The 17,448-nt window shown below is 42.8% G+C and overlaps 12 non-coding genes and 2 pseudogenes across 12 annotated transcripts; all 14 read right to left on the minus strand.

The window, feature by feature from the left end:
* Positions 1 to 170: 170 nt before the first annotated feature.
* On the minus strand, positions 171 to 291 carry LOC130520688 (5S ribosomal RNA; annotated as a pseudogene).
* A 1,052-nt stretch (positions 292 to 1,343) lies between these two features.
* LOC130520689 (5S ribosomal RNA) lies at positions 1,344 to 1,462 on the minus strand. The gene has a single exon (XR_008949004.1). It is a non-coding gene; the product is annotated as a 5S ribosomal RNA (ribosomal RNA).
* A 1,048-nt stretch (positions 1,463 to 2,510) lies between these two features.
* On the minus strand, positions 2,511 to 2,629 carry LOC130520678 (5S ribosomal RNA). Its single transcript, XR_008948996.1, has one exon. It is a non-coding gene; the product is annotated as a 5S ribosomal RNA (ribosomal RNA).
* A 1,060-nt stretch (positions 2,630 to 3,689) lies between these two features.
* On the minus strand, positions 3,690 to 3,807 carry LOC130520682 (5S ribosomal RNA). The gene has a single exon (XR_008949000.1). It is a non-coding gene; the product is annotated as a 5S ribosomal RNA (ribosomal RNA).
* Positions 3,808 to 4,868: 1,061 nt separating this feature from the next.
* LOC130520690 (5S ribosomal RNA) lies at positions 4,869 to 4,987 on the minus strand. The gene has a single exon (XR_008949005.1). It is a non-coding gene; the product is annotated as a 5S ribosomal RNA (ribosomal RNA).
* A 1,065-nt stretch (positions 4,988 to 6,052) lies between these two features.
* On the minus strand, positions 6,053 to 6,173 carry LOC130520683 (5S ribosomal RNA). Its single transcript, XR_008949001.1, has one exon. It is a non-coding gene; the product is annotated as a 5S ribosomal RNA (ribosomal RNA).
* A 1,060-nt stretch (positions 6,174 to 7,233) lies between these two features.
* On the minus strand, positions 7,234 to 7,353 carry LOC130520687 (5S ribosomal RNA; annotated as a pseudogene).
* A 1,068-nt stretch (positions 7,354 to 8,421) lies between these two features.
* Positions 8,422 to 8,538, minus strand: LOC130520685 (5S ribosomal RNA). The gene has a single exon (XR_008949002.1). It is a non-coding gene; the product is annotated as a 5S ribosomal RNA (ribosomal RNA).
* Positions 8,539 to 9,595: 1,057 nt separating this feature from the next.
* LOC130520686 (5S ribosomal RNA) lies at positions 9,596 to 9,715 on the minus strand. Its single transcript, XR_008949003.1, has one exon. It is a non-coding gene; the product is annotated as a 5S ribosomal RNA (ribosomal RNA).
* A 1,067-nt stretch (positions 9,716 to 10,782) lies between these two features.
* Positions 10,783 to 10,901, minus strand: LOC130520691 (5S ribosomal RNA). The gene has a single exon (XR_008949006.1). It is a non-coding gene; the product is annotated as a 5S ribosomal RNA (ribosomal RNA).
* Positions 10,902 to 11,973: 1,072 nt separating this feature from the next.
* On the minus strand, positions 11,974 to 12,092 carry LOC130520692 (5S ribosomal RNA). The gene has a single exon (XR_008949007.1). It is a non-coding gene; the product is annotated as a 5S ribosomal RNA (ribosomal RNA).
* A 1,064-nt stretch (positions 12,093 to 13,156) lies between these two features.
* LOC130520679 (5S ribosomal RNA) lies at positions 13,157 to 13,275 on the minus strand. Its single transcript, XR_008948997.1, has one exon. It is a non-coding gene; the product is annotated as a 5S ribosomal RNA (ribosomal RNA).
* A 2,854-nt stretch (positions 13,276 to 16,129) lies between these two features.
* On the minus strand, positions 16,130 to 16,248 carry LOC130520680 (5S ribosomal RNA). The gene has a single exon (XR_008948998.1). It is a non-coding gene; the product is annotated as a 5S ribosomal RNA (ribosomal RNA).
* A 1,054-nt stretch (positions 16,249 to 17,302) lies between these two features.
* Positions 17,303 to 17,421, minus strand: LOC130520681 (5S ribosomal RNA). Its single transcript, XR_008948999.1, has one exon. It is a non-coding gene; the product is annotated as a 5S ribosomal RNA (ribosomal RNA).
* Between the last annotated feature and the right edge of the window lie 27 nt (positions 17,422 to 17,448).

Here is a 17,448-nt window from a genome sequence, read left to right on the forward strand (position 1 = left end):
CACACACACCACACACACCCACACATCATAAAATATTAAATCTCAAACGATGTACAATAGTGCAACATTAAATCTCAATGTTAGAAGTACTTTAGAAGTGAATTACATCTGGCTGGATAATTATCAGGAACACTGGCGGCGCTCTGCTGACCCAGTGGAAGAGTGCAAAAAGCTTACAGCACCTGGTATTCCAGGCGGCGTCCCATCCAAGTACTAACCAGGCCGGGCGCCCTGCTTAGCTTCCGAGATCGGACGAGATCGGGCGTTTTTCAGGGTGGTATGGCCGTAAGCGAGAGCAGGTGCAAGAAAATGGCCTTTTGAAGTTAATACACTCAAACTTATTTTCTTGAAACATTTATTCTGGTGGAGGTTGTCCATTTTGCTTTGTCACAGTCCAAACCTCAATGTTGGAGCAGCCTCCAATCCATTTCCCCCAAAAAGAAAAAAGGCTATATAGCCTATGAGCGCCATATCATCAAATCTGCGTAGATCGGCTCTTGGATGAGAGGTGAAACCTTCAAAAAAATCAAACAAGATTCAACTCCGATAAATGAAATCAACTTAAAAGCAAGTGTGCCATGGCTGGGAATCGATCCCGGGCCGGTGCGGGCCAGTTGACAATTGCTGTAACAGACAACCTGATTGAAACCTCCGAAGACCCCAGAGGGAGAGTTCGAATCCAGCTGTGTGGCATTATCAAAGAGAAGATATTTGATTGAAAAATTCACGATCATAAAAATGTTTTAAGTGCATAGCAGTGTATGTGAGGTTTATGAGCCACAAATGCTGCTCTTTTTAGGAGCACAACCATCTAAAACTGTAGTTTGTGTCATAGCATAGTTTTATTGACAAATTCTAAATTGCAAGTAGCAGATATGAACAGGGAAATGCTACGTTATCTGCTTATTCTGTTACAAAAATCTGATGAGATAGGGTGGAGTTAATTCAGTTGGGGATAGACAGATGGAATATTAGTGTTGTTAGTATGATACTTGAGTTCTTTAGATATTGTTTTCAATTCAGGAATCTGCCGCCTTGAGTTGGCTTTTTTTGAAGACAGAAATGTTGACAATAGTGTGGACCAGAGTGGGAAATTCAGTTTTATTTAAACACAACACACCAAACACACGCACGCACGCACGCACGCACGCACGCGCGCACAAACACACACACCACACACACACACACACACACACACACACTCATAAAATATAAATCTCAAACGATGTACAATAGTGCAACATTAAATCTCAATGTTAGAAGACTTAGAAGTGAATTACATCTGGCTGGATAATTATCAGGAACACTGGCGGCCTCTGCTGACCCAGTGGAAGAGTGCAAAAAGCTTACAGCACCTGGTATTCCCAGGCGGTCTCCCATCCAAGTACTAACCAGGCCCGGCCCTGCTTAGCTTCCGAGATCGGACGAGATCGGGCGTTCTCAGGGTGGTATGGCCGTAAGCGAGAGCAGGTGCAAGAAAATGGCCTTTTGAAGTTAATACACTCAAACTTATTTTCTTGAAACACTTATTCTGGTGGAGGTTGTCCATTTTGCTTTGTCACAGTCCAAACCTCAATGTTGGAGCAGCCTCCAATCCATTCCCCCAAAAAAGAAAAGGCTATATAGCCTATGAGCGCCATATCATCAAATCTGCGTAGATCGGCTCTTGGATGAGAGGTGAAACACCTTCAAAAAAATCAAACAAGATTCAACTCCGATAAATGAAATCAACTTAAAAGCAATGTGCCATGGCGGGAATCGATCCGGGCCGGTGCGGGCCAGTTGACAATTGCTGTAACAGACAACCTGATTGAAACCTCCGAAGACCCCAGAGGGAGAGTTCGAATCCAGCTGTGGGCATTATCAAAGAGAAGATATTTGATTGAAAAATTCACGATCATAAAAATGTTTAAAGTGCATAGCAGTGTCGTGAGGTTTATGAGCCCAAATGCTGCTCTTTTTAGGAGCACAACCATCTATTAAACTGTAGTTTGTGTCATAGCATAGTTTTATTGACAAATTCTAAATTGCAAGTAGCAGATATGAACAGGGAAATGCTACGTTATCTGCTTATTCTGTTACAAATAATCTGATGAGATAGGTGTGGAGTTAATTCAGTTGGGGATACACAGATGGAATATTAGTGTTGTTAGTATGATACTTGAGTTCTTTAGATATTGTTTTCAATTCAGGAATCTGCCGCCTTGAGTTGGCTTTTTTTGAAGACAGAAATGTTGACAATAGTGTGGACCAGAGTGGGAAATTCATTTTATATTTAAACACAAACACAAACACACACACGCACGCACGCACGCACGCGCGCGCGCCACAAACACACACACACCACACACCACACACACACACACTCATAAAATATTAAATCTCAAACGATGTACAATAGTGCAACATTAAATCTCAATGTTAGAAGTACTTTAGAAGTGAATTACATCTGGCTGGATAATTATCAGGAACACTGGCGGCCTCTGCTGACCCAGTGGAAGAGTGCAAAAAGCTTACAGCACCTGGTATTCCCAGGCGGTCTCCCATCCAAGTACTAACCAGGCCCGACCCTGCTTAGCTTCCGAGATCGGACGAGATCGGGCGTTCTCAGGGTGGTATGGCCGTAAGCGAGAGCAGGTGCAAGAAAATGGCCTTTTGAAGTTAATACACTCAAACTTATTTTCTTGAAACACTTATTCCGGGGAGGTTGTCCATTTTGCTTTGTCACAGTCCAAACCTCAATGTTGGAGCAGCCTCCAATCCATTTCCCCCAAAAAGAAAAGGCTATATAGCCTATGAGCGCCATATCATCAAATCTGCGTAGATCGGCTCTTGGATGAGAGGTGAAACACCTTCAAAAAAATCAAACAAGATTCAACTCCGATAAATGAAATCAACTTAAAAGCAATGTGCCATGGCTGGGAATCGATCCCGGGCCGGTGCGGGCCAGTTGACAATTGCTGTAACAGACAACCTGATTGAAACCTCCCGAAGACCCCAGAGGGAGAGTTCGAATCCAGCTGTGGGCATTATCAAAGAGAAGATATTTGATTGAAAAATTCACGATCATAAAAATGTTTAAAGTGCATAGCAGTGTCTGTGAGGTTTATGAGCCACAAATGCTGCTCTTTTTAGGAGCACAACCATCTATTAAACTGTAGTTTGTGTCATAGCATAGTTTTATTGACAAATTCTAAATTGCAAGTAGCAGATATGAACAGGGAAATGCTACGTTATCTGCTTATTCTGTTACAAATAATCGATGAGATAGGTGTGGAGTTAATTCAGTTGGGGATAGACAGATGGAATATTAGTGTTGTTAGTATGATACTTGAGTTCTTTAGATATTGTTTTCAATTCAGGAATCTGCCGCCTTGAGTTGGCTTTTTTTTGAAGACAGAAATGTTGACAATAGTGTGGACCAGAGTGGGAAATTCATTTTATTTAAACACAAACACAAACACACACACGCACGCACGCACGCACGCACGACGCGCGCACAAACACACACACACACACACACACACCACACACACACACACACACACATAAAATATTAAATCTCAAACGATGTACAATAGTGCAACATTAAATCTCAATGTTAGAAGTACTTAGAAGTGAATTACATCTGGCTGGATAATTATCAGGAACACTGGCGGCCTCTGCTGACCCAGTGGAAGAGTGCAAAAAGCTTACAGCACCTGGTATTCCCGGCGGTCTCCCATCCAAGTACTAACCAGGCCCGGCCCTGCTTAGCTTCCGAGATCGGACGAGATCGGGCGTTCTCAGGGTGGTATGGCCGTAAGCGAGAGCAGGTGCAAGAAAATGGCCTTTTGAAGTTAATACACTCAAACTTATTTTCTTGAAACACTTATTCTGGTGGAGGTTGTCCATTTTGCTTTGTCACAGTCCAAACCTCAATGTTGGAGCAGCCTCCAATCCATTTCCCCCAAAAAGAAAAGGCTATATAGCCTATGAGCGCCATATCATCAAATCTGCGTAGATCGGCTCTTGGATGAGAGGTGAAAAACCTTCAAAAAAATCAAACAAGATTCAACTCCGATAAATGAAATCAACTTAAAAGCAATGTGCCATGGCTGGGAATCGATCCCGGGCCGGTGCGGGCCAGTTGACAATTGCTGTAACAGACAACCTGATTGAAACCTCCCGAAGACCCCAGAGGGAGAGTTCGAATCCAGCTGTGGGCATTATCAAAGAGAAGATATTTGATTGAAAAATTCACGATCATAAAAATGTTTAAAGTGCATAGCAGTGTATGTGAGGTTTATGAGCCACAAATGCTGCTCTTTTTAGGAGCACAACCATCTATTAAACTGTAGTTTGTGTCATAGCATAGTTTTATTGACAAATTCTAAATTGCAAGTAGCAGATATGAACAGGGAAATGCTACGTTATCTGCTTATTCTGTTACAAATAATCCGATGAGATAGGTGTGGAGTTAATTCAGTTGGGGATAGACAGATGGAATATTAGTGTTGTTAGTATGATACTTGAGTTCTTTAGATATTGTTTTCAATTCAGGAATCTGCCGCCTTGAGTTGGCTTTTTTTGAAGACAGAAATGTTGACAATAGTGTGGACCAGAGTGGGAAATTCAGTTTTATTTAAACACAACACACAACACCACACACGCACGCACGCACGCACGCACGCACGCACGCGCGCACAAACACACACAAACAACACACACACACACACACACTCATATAAAATATTAAATCTCAAACGATGTACAATAGTGCAACATTAAATCTCAATGTTAGAAGTACTTTAGAAGTGAATTACATCTGGCTGGATAATTATCAGGAACACTGGCGGCCTCTGCTGACCCAGTGGAAGAGTGCAAAAAGCTTACAGCACCTGGTATTCCCAGGCGGTCTCCCATCCAAGTACTAACCAGGCCCGGCCCTGCTTAGCTTCCGAGATCGGACGAGATCGGGCGTTCTCAGGGTGGTATGGCCGTAAGCGAGAGCAGGTGCAAGAAAATGGCCTTTTGAAGTTAATACACTCAAACTTATTTTCTTGAAACACTTATCTGGTGGAGGTTGTCCATTTTGCTTTGTCACAGTCCAAACCTCAATGTTGGAGCAGCCTCCAATCCATTTCCCCCAAAAAGAAAAGGCTATATAGCCTATGAGCGCCATATCATCAAATCTGCGTAGATCGGCTCTTGGATGAGAGGTGAAACACCTTCAAAAAAATCAAACAAGATTCAACTCCGATAAATGAAATCAACTTAAAAGCAATGTGCCATGGCTGGGAATCGATCCCGGGCCGGTGCGGGCCAGTTGACAATTGCTGTAACAGACAACCTGATTGAAACCTCCCGAAGACCCCAGAGGGAGAGTTCGAATCCAGCTGTGGGCATTATCAAGAGAAGATATTTGATTGAAAAATTCACGATCATAAAAATGTTAAAGTAAAGTGCATAGCAGTGTATGTGAGGTTTATGAGCCACAAATGCTGCTCTTTTTAGGAGCACAACCATCTATTAAACTGTAGTTTGTGTCATAGCATAGTTTTATTGACAAATTCTAAATTGCAAGTAGCAGATATGAACAGGGAAATGCTACGTTATCTGCTTATTCTGTTACAAATAATCCGATGAGATAGGTGTGGAGTTAATTCAGTTGGGGATAGACAGATGGAATATTAGTGTGTTAGTATGATACTTGAGTTCTTTAGATATTGTTTTCAATTCAGGAATCTGCCGCCTTGAGTTGGCTTTTTTTTGAAGACAGAAATGTTGACAATAGTGTGGACCAGAGTGGGAAATTCAGTTTTATTTAAACACAAACACAAACACCACACACGCACACGCACGCACGCACGCACGCACGCGCGCACACACAACACCACACACACACACACACACACACACACACACACTCATAAAATATTAAATCTCAAACGATGTACAATAGTGCAACATTAAATCTCAATGTTAGAAGTACTTTAGAAGTGAATTACATCTGCTGGATAATTATCAGGAACACTGGCGGCCTCTGCTGACCCAGTGGAAGAGTGCAAAAAGCTTACAGCACCTGGTATTCCCAGGCGGTCTCCCATCCAAGTACTAACCAGGCCCGGCCCTGCTTAGCTTCCGAGATCGGACGAGATCGGGCGTTCTCAGGGTGGTATGGAGCCGTAAGCGAGAGCAGGTGCAAGAAAATGGCCTTTTGAAGTTAATACACTCAAACTTATTTTCTTGAAACACTTATTCTGGTGGAGGTTGTCCATTTTGCTTTGTCACAGTCCAAACCTCAATGTTGGAGCAGCCTCCAATCCATTTCCCCCAAAGAAAAGGCTATATAGCCTATGAGCGCCATATCATCAAATCTGCGTAGATCGGCTCTTGGATGAGAGGTGTGAAACACTTCAAAAAAATCAAACAAGATTCAACTCCGATAAATGAAAAAACTTAAAAGCAATGTGCCATGGCTGGGAATCGATCCCGGGCCGGTGCGGGCCAGTTGACAATTGCTGTAACAGACAACCTGATTGAAACCTCCCGAAGACCCCAGAGGGAGAGTTCGAATCCAGCTGTGGGCATTATCAAAGAGAAGATATTTGATTGAAAAATTCACGATCATAAAAATGTTTAAAGTGCATAGCAGTGTATGTGAGGTTTATGAGCCACAAATGCTGCTCTTTTTAGGAGCACAACCATCTATTAAACTGTAGTTTGTGTCATAGCATAGTTTTATTGACAAATTCTAAATTGCAAGTAGCAGATATGAACAGGGAAATGCTACGTTATCTGCTTATTCTGTTACAAATAATCCGATGAGATAGGTGTGGAGTTAATTCAGTTGGGGATAGACAGATGGAATATTAGTGTTGTTAGTATGATACTTGAGTTCTTTAGATATTGTTTTCAATTCAGGAATCTGCCGCCTTGAGTTGGCTTTTTTTTGAAGACAGAAATGTTGACAATAGTGTGGACCAGAGTGGGAAATTCAGTTTTATTTAAACACAAACACAAACACACACACGCACGCACGCACGCGCACGCACGCACGCGCGCACAAACACACACACACACACACACACACACACACACACACACTCATAAAATATTAAATCTCAAACGATGTACAATAGTGCAACATTAAATCTCAATGTTAGAAGTACTTTAGAAGTGAATTACATCTGGCTGGATAATTATCAGGAACACTGGCGGCCTCTGCTGACCCAGTGGAAGAGTGCAAAAAGCTTACAGCACCTGGTATTCCCAGGCGGTCTCCCATCCAAGTACTAACCAGGCCCGGCCCTGCTTAGCTTCCGAGATCGGACGAGATGGGCGTTCTCAGGGTGGTATGGGGCCGTAAGCGAGAGCAGGTGCAAGAAAATGGCCTTTTGAAGTTAATACACTCAAACTTATTTTCTTGAAACACTTATTCTGGTGGAGGTTGTCCATTTTGCTTTGTCACAGTCCAAACCTCAATGTTGGAGCAGCCTCCAATCCATTTCCCCCAAAAAGAAAAGGCTATATAGCCTATGAGCGCCATATCATCAAATCTGCGTAGATCGGCTCTTGGATGAGAGGTGAAACACCTTCAAAAAAATCAAACAAGATTCAACTCCGATAAATGAAATCAACTTAAAAGCAATGTGCCATGGCTGGGAATCGATCCCGGGCCGGTGCGGGCCAGTTGACAATTGCTGTAACAGACAACCTGATTGAAACCTCCCGAAGACCCCAGAGGGAGAGTTCGAATCCAGCTGTGGGCATTATCAAAGAGAAGATATTTGATTGAAAAATTCACGATCATAAAAATGTTTAAAGTGCATAGCAGTGTATGTGAGGTTTATGAGCCACAAATGCTGCTCTTTTTAGGAGCACAACCATCTATTAAACTGTAGTTTGTGTCATAGCATAGTTTTATTGACAAATTCTAAATTGCAAGTAGCAGATATGAACAGGGAAATGCTACGTTATCTGCTTATTCTGTTACAAATAATCCGATGAGATAGGTGTGGAGTTAATTCAGTTGGGGATAGACAGATGGAATATTAGTGTTGTTAGTATGATACTTGAGTTCTTTAGATATTGTTTTCAATTCAGGAATCTGCCGCCTTGAGTTGGCTTTTTTTGAAGACAGAAATGTTGACAATAGTGTGGACCAGAGTGGGAAATTCAGTTTTATTTAAACACAAACACAAACACACCACACGCACGCACGCACGCACGCACGCACGCGCGCACACAAACACACACACACACACACACACACACACACACACACACACACACTCATAAAATATTAAATCTCAAACGATGTACAATAGTGCAACATTAAATCTCAATGTTAGAAGTACTTTAGAAGTGAATTACATCTGGCTGGATAATTATCAGGAACACTGGCGGCCTCTGCTGACCCAGTGGAAGAGTGCAAAAAGCTTACAGCACCTGGTATTCCCAGGCGGTCTCCCATCCAAGTACTAACCAGGCCCGGCCCTGCTTAGCTTCCGAGATCGGACGATCGGGCGTTCTCAGGGTGGTATGGCCGTAAGCGAGAGCAGGTGCAAGAAAATGGCCTTTTGAAGTTAATACACTCAAACTTATTTTCTTGAAACACTTATTCTGGTGGAGGTTGTCCATTTTGCTTTGTCACAGTCCAAACCTCAATGTTGGAGCAGCCTCCAATCCATTTCCCCCCAAAAAGAAAAGGCTATATAGCCTATGAGCGCCATATCATCAAATCTGCGTAGATCGGCTCTTGGATGAGAGGTGAAACGCCTTCAAAAAAATCAAACAAGATTCAACTCCGATAAATGAAATCAACTTAAAAGCAATGTGCCATGGCTGGGAATCGATCCCGGGCCGGTGCGGGCCAGTTGACAATTGCTGTAACAGACAACCTGATTGAAACCTCCCGAAGACCCCAGAGGGAGAGTTCGAATCCAGCTGTGGGCATTATCAAAGAGAAGATATTTGATTGAAAAATTCACGATCATAAAAATGTTTAAAGTGCATAGCAGTGTATGTGAGGTTTATGAGCACAAATGCTGCTCTTTTTAGGAGCACAACCATCTATTAAACTGTAGTTTGTGTCATAGCATAGTTTTATTGACAAATTCTAAATTGCAAGTAGCAGATATGAACAGGGAAATGCTACGTTATCTGCTTATTCTGTTACAATAATCCGATGAGATAGGTGTGGAGTTAATTCAGTTGGGGATAGACAGATGGAATATTAGTGTTGTTAGTATGATACTTGAGTTCTTTAGATATTGTTTTTCAATTCAGGAATCTGCCGCCTTGAGTTGGCTTTTTTTTGAAGACAGAAATGTTGACACAATAGTGGACCAGAGTGGGAAATTCAGTTTTATTTAAACACAAACACAAACACACACACGCACGCACGCACGCACGCACGCGCGCACAAACACACACACACACACACAACACACACACACACACACACTCATAAAATATTAAATCTCAAACGATGTACAATAGTGCAACATTAAATCTCAATGTTAGAAGTACTTTAGAAGTGAATTACATCTGGCTGGATAATTATCAGGAACACTGGCGGCCTCTGCTGACCCAGTGGAAGAGTGCAAAAAGCTTACAGCACCTGGTATTCCCAGGCGGTCTCCCATCCAAGTACTAACCAGGCCCGGCCTGCTTAGCTTCCGAGATCGGACGAGATCGGGCGTTCTCAGGGTGGTATGGCGCCGTAAGCGAGAGCAGGTGCAAGAAAATGGCCTTTTGAAGTTAATACACTCAAACTTATTTTCTTGAAACACTTATTCTGGTGGAGGTTGTCCATTTTGCTTTGTCACAGTCCAAACCTCAATGTTGGAGCAGCCTCCAATCCATTTCCCCCAAAAAAGAAAAGGCTATATAGCCTATGAGCGCCATATCATCAAATCTGCGTAGATCGGCTCTTGGATGAGAGGTGAAACACCTTCAAAAAATCAAACAAGATTCAACTCCGATAAATGAAATCAACTTAAAAGCAATGTGCCATGGCTGGGAATCGATCCCGGGCCGGTGCGGGCCAGTTGACAATTGCTGTAACAGACAACCTGATTGAAACCTCCGAAGACCCCAGAGGGAGAGTTCGAATCCAGCTGTGGGCATTATCAAAGAGAAGATATTTGATTGAAAAATTCACGATCATAAAAATGTTTAAAGTGCATAGCAGTGTATGTGAGGTTTATGAGCCACAAATGCTGCTCTTTTTAGGAGCACAACCATCTATTAAACTGTAGTTTGTGTCATAGCATAGTTTTATTGACAAATTCTAAATTGCAAGTAGCAGATATGAACAGGGAAATGCTACGTTATCTGCTTATTCTGTTACAAATAATCCGATGAGATAGGTGTGGAGTTAATTCAGTTGGGGATAGACAGATGGAATATTAGTGTTGTTAGTATGATACTTGAGTTCTTTAGATATTGTTTTCAATTCAGGAATCTGCCGCCTTGAGTTGGCTTTTTTTGAAGACAGAAATGTTGACAATAGTGTGGACCAGAGTGGGAAATTCAGTTTTATTTAAACACAAACACAAAACACACACACGCACGCACGCACGCACGCACGCACGCACGCGCACACAAACACACACACACACACACACACACACACACACACACACACACTCATAAAATATTAAATCTCAAACGATGTACAATAGTGCAACATTAAATCTCAATGTTAGAAGTACTTTAGAAGTGAATTACATCTGGCTGGATAATTATCAGGAACACTGGCGGCCTCTGCTGACCCAGTGGAAGAGTGCAAAAAGCTTACAGCACCTGGTATTCCCAGGCGGTCTCCCATCCAAGTACTAACCAGGCCCGGCCCTGCTTAGCTTCCGAGATCGGACGAGATCGGGCGTTCTCAGGGTGGTATGGCCGTAAGCGAGAGCAGGTGCAAGAAAATGGCCTTTTGAAGTTAATACACTCAAACTTATTTTCTTGAAACACTTATTCTGGTGGAGGTTGTCCATTTTGCTTTGTCACAGTCCAAACCTCAATGTTGGAGCAGCCTCCAATCCATTTCCCCCAAAAAGAAAAGGCTATATAGCCTATGAGCGCCATATCATCAAATCTGCGTAGATCGGCTCTTGGATGAGAGGTGAAACACCTTCAAAAAAATCAAACAAGATTCAACTCCGATAAATGAAATCAACTTAAAGCAAGCCAGCAAATGTGCCATGGCCGGGAATCGATCCCGGGCCGGTGCGGGCCAGTTGACAATTGCTGTGTAACAGACAACCTGATTGAAACCTCCCGAAGACCCCAGAGGGAGAGTTCGAATCCAGCTGTGGGCATTATCAAAGAGAAGATATTTGATTGAAAAATTCACGATCATAAAAATGTTTAAAGTGCATAGCAGTGTATGTGAGGTTTTAGAGCCACAAATGCTGCTTTTTAGGAGCACAACCATCTATTAAACTGTAGTTTGTGTCATAGCATAGTTTTATTGACAAATTCTAAATTGCAAGTAGCAGATATGAACAGGGAAATGCTACGTTATCTGCTTATTCTGTTACAAATAATCCGATGAGATAGGTGTGGAGTTAATTCAGTTGGGGATAGACAGATGGAATATTAGTGTTGTTAGTATGATACTTGAGTTCTTTAGATATTGTTTTCAATTCAGGAATCTGCCGCCTTGAGTTGGCTTTTTTTTGAAGACAGAAATGTTGACAATAGTGTGGACCAGAGTGGGAAATTCAGTTTTATTTAAACACAAACACAAACACACACACGACGCACGCACGCACGCACGCACGCACGCGCGCAAAAACACACACACAACCACACACACACACACACACACACCACTCATAAAATATTAAATCTCAAACGATGTACAATAGTGCAACATTAAATCTCAATGTTAGAAGTACTTTAGAAGTGAATTACATCTGGCTGGATAATTATCAGGAACACTGGCGGCCTCTGCTGACCCAGTGGAAGAGTGCAAAAAGCTTACAGCACCTGGTATTCCCAGGCGGTCTCCCATCCAAGTACTAACCAGGCCCGGCCCTGCTTAGCTTCCGAGATCGGACGAGATCGGGCGTTCTCAGGGTGGTATGGCCGTAAGCGAGAGCAGGTGCAAGAAAATGGCCTTTTGAAGTTAATACACTCAAACTTATTTTCTTGAAACACTTATTCTGGTGGAGGTTGTCCATTTTGCTTTGTCACAGTCCAAACCTCAATGTTGGAGCAGCCTCCAATCCATTCCCCCCAAAAAGAAAGGCTATATAGCCTATGAGCGCCATATCATCAAATCTGCGTAGATCGGCTCTTGGATGAGAGGTGAAACGCCTTCAAAAAAATCAAACAAGATTCAACTCCGATAAATGAAATCAACTTAAAAGCAATGTGCCATGGCTGGGAATCGATCCCGGCCGGTGCGGGCCAGTTGACAATTGCTGTAACAGACAACCTGATTGAAACCTCCCGAAGACCCCAGAGGGAGAGTTCGAATCGATCTTGGGCATTATCAAAGAGAAGATATTTGATTGAAAAATTCACGATCATAAAAATGTTTAAAGTGCATAGCAGTGTATGTGAGGTTTATGAGCCACAAATGCTGCTCTTTTTAGGAGCACAACCATCTATTAAACTGTAGTTTGTGTCATAGCATAGTTTTATTGACAAATTCTAAATTGCAAGTAGCAGATATGAACAGGGAAATGCTACGTTATCTGCTTATTCTGTTACAAATAATCCGATGAGATAGGTGTGGGAGTTAATTCAGTTTGGGATAGACAGATGGAATATTAGTGTTGTTAGTATGATACTTGAGTTCTTTAGATATTGTTTTCAATTCAGGAATCTGCCGCCTTGAGTTAGTGGCTTTTTTTGAAGACAGAAATGTTGACAATAGTGTGGACCAGAGTGGGAAATTCAGTTTTATTTAAACACAAACACAAACACACACACGCACGCACGCACGCACGCACGCACGCGCGCGCGCACAAACACACACACACACACACACACACACACACACACACACTCATAAAATATTAAATCTCAAACGATGTACAATAGTGCAACATTAAATCTCAATGTTAGAAGTACTTTAGAAGTGAATTACATCTGGCTGGATAATTATCAGGAACACTGGCGGCCTCTGCTGACCCAGTGGAAGAGTGCAAAAAGCTTACAGCACCTGGTATTCCCAGGCGGTCTCCCATCCAAGTACTAACCAGGCCCGGCCCTGCTTAGCTTCCGAGATCGGACGAGATCGGGCGTTCTCAGGGTGGTATGGCCGTAAGCGAGAGCAGGTGCAAGAAAATGGCCTTTTGAAGTTAATACACTCAAACTTATTTTCTTGAAACACTTATTCTGGTGGAGGTTGTCCATTTTGCTTTGTCACAGTCCAAACCTCAATGTTGGAGCAGCCTCCAATCCATTTCCCCCAAAAAGAAAAGGCTATATAGCCTATGAGCGCCATATCATCAAATCTGCGTAGATCGGCTCTGGATGAGAGGTGAACACCTTCAAAAAAATCAAACAAGATTCAACTCCGATAAATGAAATCAACTTAAAAGCAATGTGCCATGGCTGGGAATCGATCCCGGGCCGGTGCGGGCCAGTTGACAATTGCTGTAACAGACAACCTGATTGAAACCTCCCGAAGACCCCAGAGGGAGAGTTCGAATCCAGCTGTGGGCATTATCAAAGAGAAGATATTTGATTGAAAAATTCACGATCATAAAAATGTTTAAAGTGCATAGCAGTGTATGTGAGGTTTATGAGCCACAAATGCTGCTCTTTTAGGAGCACAACCATCTATTAAACTGTAGTTTGTGTCATAGCATAGTTTTATTGACAAATTCTAAATTGCAAGTAGCAGATATGAACAGGGAAATGCTACGTTATCTGCTTATTCTGTTACAAATAATCCGATGAGATAGGTGTGGAGTTAATTCAGTTGGGGATAGACAGATGGAATATTAGTGTTGTTAGTATGATACTTGAGTTCTTTAGATATTGTTTTCAATTCAGGAATCTGCCGCCTTGAGTTGGCTTTTTTTTGAAGACAGAAATGTTGACAATAGTGTGGACCAGAGTGGGAAATTCAGTTTTATTTAAACACAAACAAAACACACACACGCACGCACGCACGCACGCACGCACGCGCGCACACACACCCACACACACACACACACACACACACCACACACACACACACTCATAAAAATTAAATCTCAAACGATGTACAATAGTGCAACATTAATCTCAATGTTAGAAGTACTTTAGAAGTGAATTACATCTGGCTGGATAATTATCAGGAACACTGGCGGCCTCTGCTGACCCAGTGGAAGAGTGCAAAAAGCTACAGCACATGTATTCCCTTTCCCCCATTCCCAGGCGGTGCTTCCAGATCAAGAGAATCAACGTTTTGGTTCCTACACTCAAGAAAATGGCCCTTTAATAATACCCCTTTTCCCTCCCCAACCTTCCTCCCACCCAGTCCCCCCTCAAGGAGCACTCCATCCTCCCCCCCGAGATCCCCGCCCCCAAGATTCCTCCGTAGATCCCAAGAGCCCTCTCAAACGACCCCGCCCCCCCCCCCCCCCCCCAACCCATTCACCCACCCCAGACCCCCACCCTCATTATCAAAGAAAATCCCCAAATTCCGCTCATGTAAACCCCAAACTGCCTGCCCCCTGCCCCTAATCCCATGCAAAATTCTCTACCCCATAATATCTGATACTAAGTGTCCTTTTTGTGTTTTCCATCCCCGCCAACATCAACCCACTGACCATACGCCAGATAACTTAATTCAATTAAACACACACACACACACCCGCACGCACCAAACGCCGCGCACAACCACACACACACACACACACACACACACACACACACACTCAAATATTAATCTCAAATTATTTACACAACACAACTTCAGACAGTGAATCACGGCCTAAATTTAGAACACCCCTGACACTCCAAGCTAACAACCTATTCCATCTCCATCCAAGTACTAACCAGGCCCGCCCTGCTTAGCTTCCGAGATCGGACGAGATCGGGCGTTCTCAGGGTGGTATGGCCGTAAGCGAGAGCAGGTGCAAGAAAATGGCCTTTTGAAGTTAATACACTCAAACTTATTTTCTTGAAACACTTATTCTGGTGGAGGTTGTCCATTTTGCTTTGTCACAGTCCAAACCTCAATGTTGGAGCACCTCCAATCCATTTCCCCAAAAAGAAAAGGCTATATAGCCTATGAGCGCCATATCATCAAATCTGCGTAGATCGGCTCTTGGATGAGAGGTGAAACACCTTCAAAAAAATCAAACAAGATTCAACTCCGATAAATGAAATCAACTTAAAAGCAATGTGCCATGGCTGGGAATCGATCCCGGGCCGGTGCGGGCCAGTTGACAATTGCTGTAACAGACAACCTGATTGAACCTCCCGAAGACCCCAGAGGGAGAGTTCGAATCCAGCTGTGGGCATTATCAAAGAGAAGATATTTGATTGAAAAATTCACGATCATAAAAATGTTTAAAGTGCATAGCAGTGTATGTGAGGTTTATGAGCCACAAATGCTGCTCTTTTTAGGAGCACAACCATCTATTAAACTGTAGTTTGTGTCATAGCATAGTTTTATTGACAAATTCTAAATTGCAAGTAGCAGATATGAACAGGGAAATGCTACGTTATCTGCTTATTCTGTTACAAATAATCCGATGAGATAGGTGTGGAGTTAATTCAGTTGGGGTTAGACAGATGGAATATTAGTGTTGTTAGTATGATACTTGAGTTCTTTAGATATTGTTTTCAATTCAGGAATCTGCCGCCTTGAGTTGGCTTTTTTTTGAAGACAGAAATGTTGACAATAGTGTGGACCAGAGTGGGAAATTCAGTTTTATTTAAACAAAACACAACACACACACACGCACGCACGCACGCACGCACGCACGCGCGCACAAACACACACACACACACACACACACACACACACACACACACACACTCATAAAATATTAAATCTCAAACGATGTACAATAGTGCAACATTAAATCTCAATGTTAGAAGTACTTTAGAAGTGAATTACATCTGGCTGGATAATTATCAGGAACACTGGCGGCCTCTGCTGACCCAGTGGAAGAGTGCAAAAAGCTTACAGCACCTGGTATTCCCAGGCGGTCTCCCATCCAAGTACTAACCAGGCCCGGCCCTGCTTAGCTTCCGAGATCGGACGAGATCGGGCGTTCTCAGGGTGGTATGGCCGTAAGCGAGAGCAGGTGCAAGAAAATGGCCTTTTGAAGTTAATACACTCAAACTTATTTTCTTGAAACACTTATTCTGGTGGAGGTTGTCCATTTTGCTTTGTCACAGTCCAAACCTCAATGTTGGAGCAGCCTCCAATCCATTTCCCCCAAAAAGAAAAGGCTATATAGCCTATGAGCGCCATATCATCAAATCTGCGTAGATCGGCTCTTGGATGAGAGGTGAAACGCCTTCAAAAAAATCAAACAAGATTCAACTCCGATAAATGAAATCAACTTAAAAGCAATGTGCCATGGCTGGGAATCGATCCCGGGCCGGTGCGGGCCAGTTGACAATTGCTGTAACAGACAACCTGATTGAAACCTCCCGAAGACCCCAGAGGGAGAGTTCGAATCCAGCTGTGGGCATTATCAAAGAGAAGATATTTGATTGAAAAATTCACGATCAAAAATGTTTAAAGTGCATAGCAGTGTATGTGAGGTTTATGAGCCACAAATGCTGCTCTTTTTAGGAGCACAACCATCTATTAAACTGTAGTTTGTGTCATAGCATAGTTTTATTGACAAATTCTAAATTGCAAGTAGCAGATATGAACAGGGAAATGCTACGTTATCTGCTTATTCTGTTACAAATAATCCGATGAGATAGGTGTGGAGTTAATTCAGTTGGGGATAGACAGATGGAATATTAGTGTTGTTAGTATGATACTTGAGTTCTTTAGATATTGTTTTCAATTCAGGAATCTGCCGCCTTGAGTTGGCTTTTTTTGAAGACAGAAATGTTGACAATAGTGTGGACCAGAGTGGGAAATTCAGTTTTATTTAAACACAAAACACAACACACACACGCACGCACGGCACGCACGCACGCGCGCACAAACACACACACACACACACCACACACACACACACCACACATCATAAAATATTAAATCTCAAACGATGTACAATAGTGCAACATTAAATCTCAATGTTAGAAGTACTTAGAAGTGAATTACATCTGGCTGGATAATTATCAGGAACACTGGCGGCCTCTGCTGACCCAGTGGAAGAGTGCAAAAAGCTTACAGCACCTGGTATTCCCAGGCGGTCTCCCATCCAAGTACTAACCAGGCCCGGCCCTGCTTAGCTTCCGAGATCGGACGAGATCGGGCGTTCTCAGGGTGGTATGGCCGTAAGCGAGAGCAGGTGCAAGAAAATGGCCTTT

Source organism: Takifugu flavidus, unplaced genomic scaffold (assembly GCF_003711565.1).
Source record: "Takifugu flavidus isolate HTHZ2018 unplaced genomic scaffold, ASM371156v2 ctg475, whole genome shotgun sequence".
Classification (NCBI taxonomy): domain Eukaryota; kingdom Metazoa; phylum Chordata; class Actinopteri; order Tetraodontiformes; family Tetraodontidae; genus Takifugu; species Takifugu flavidus.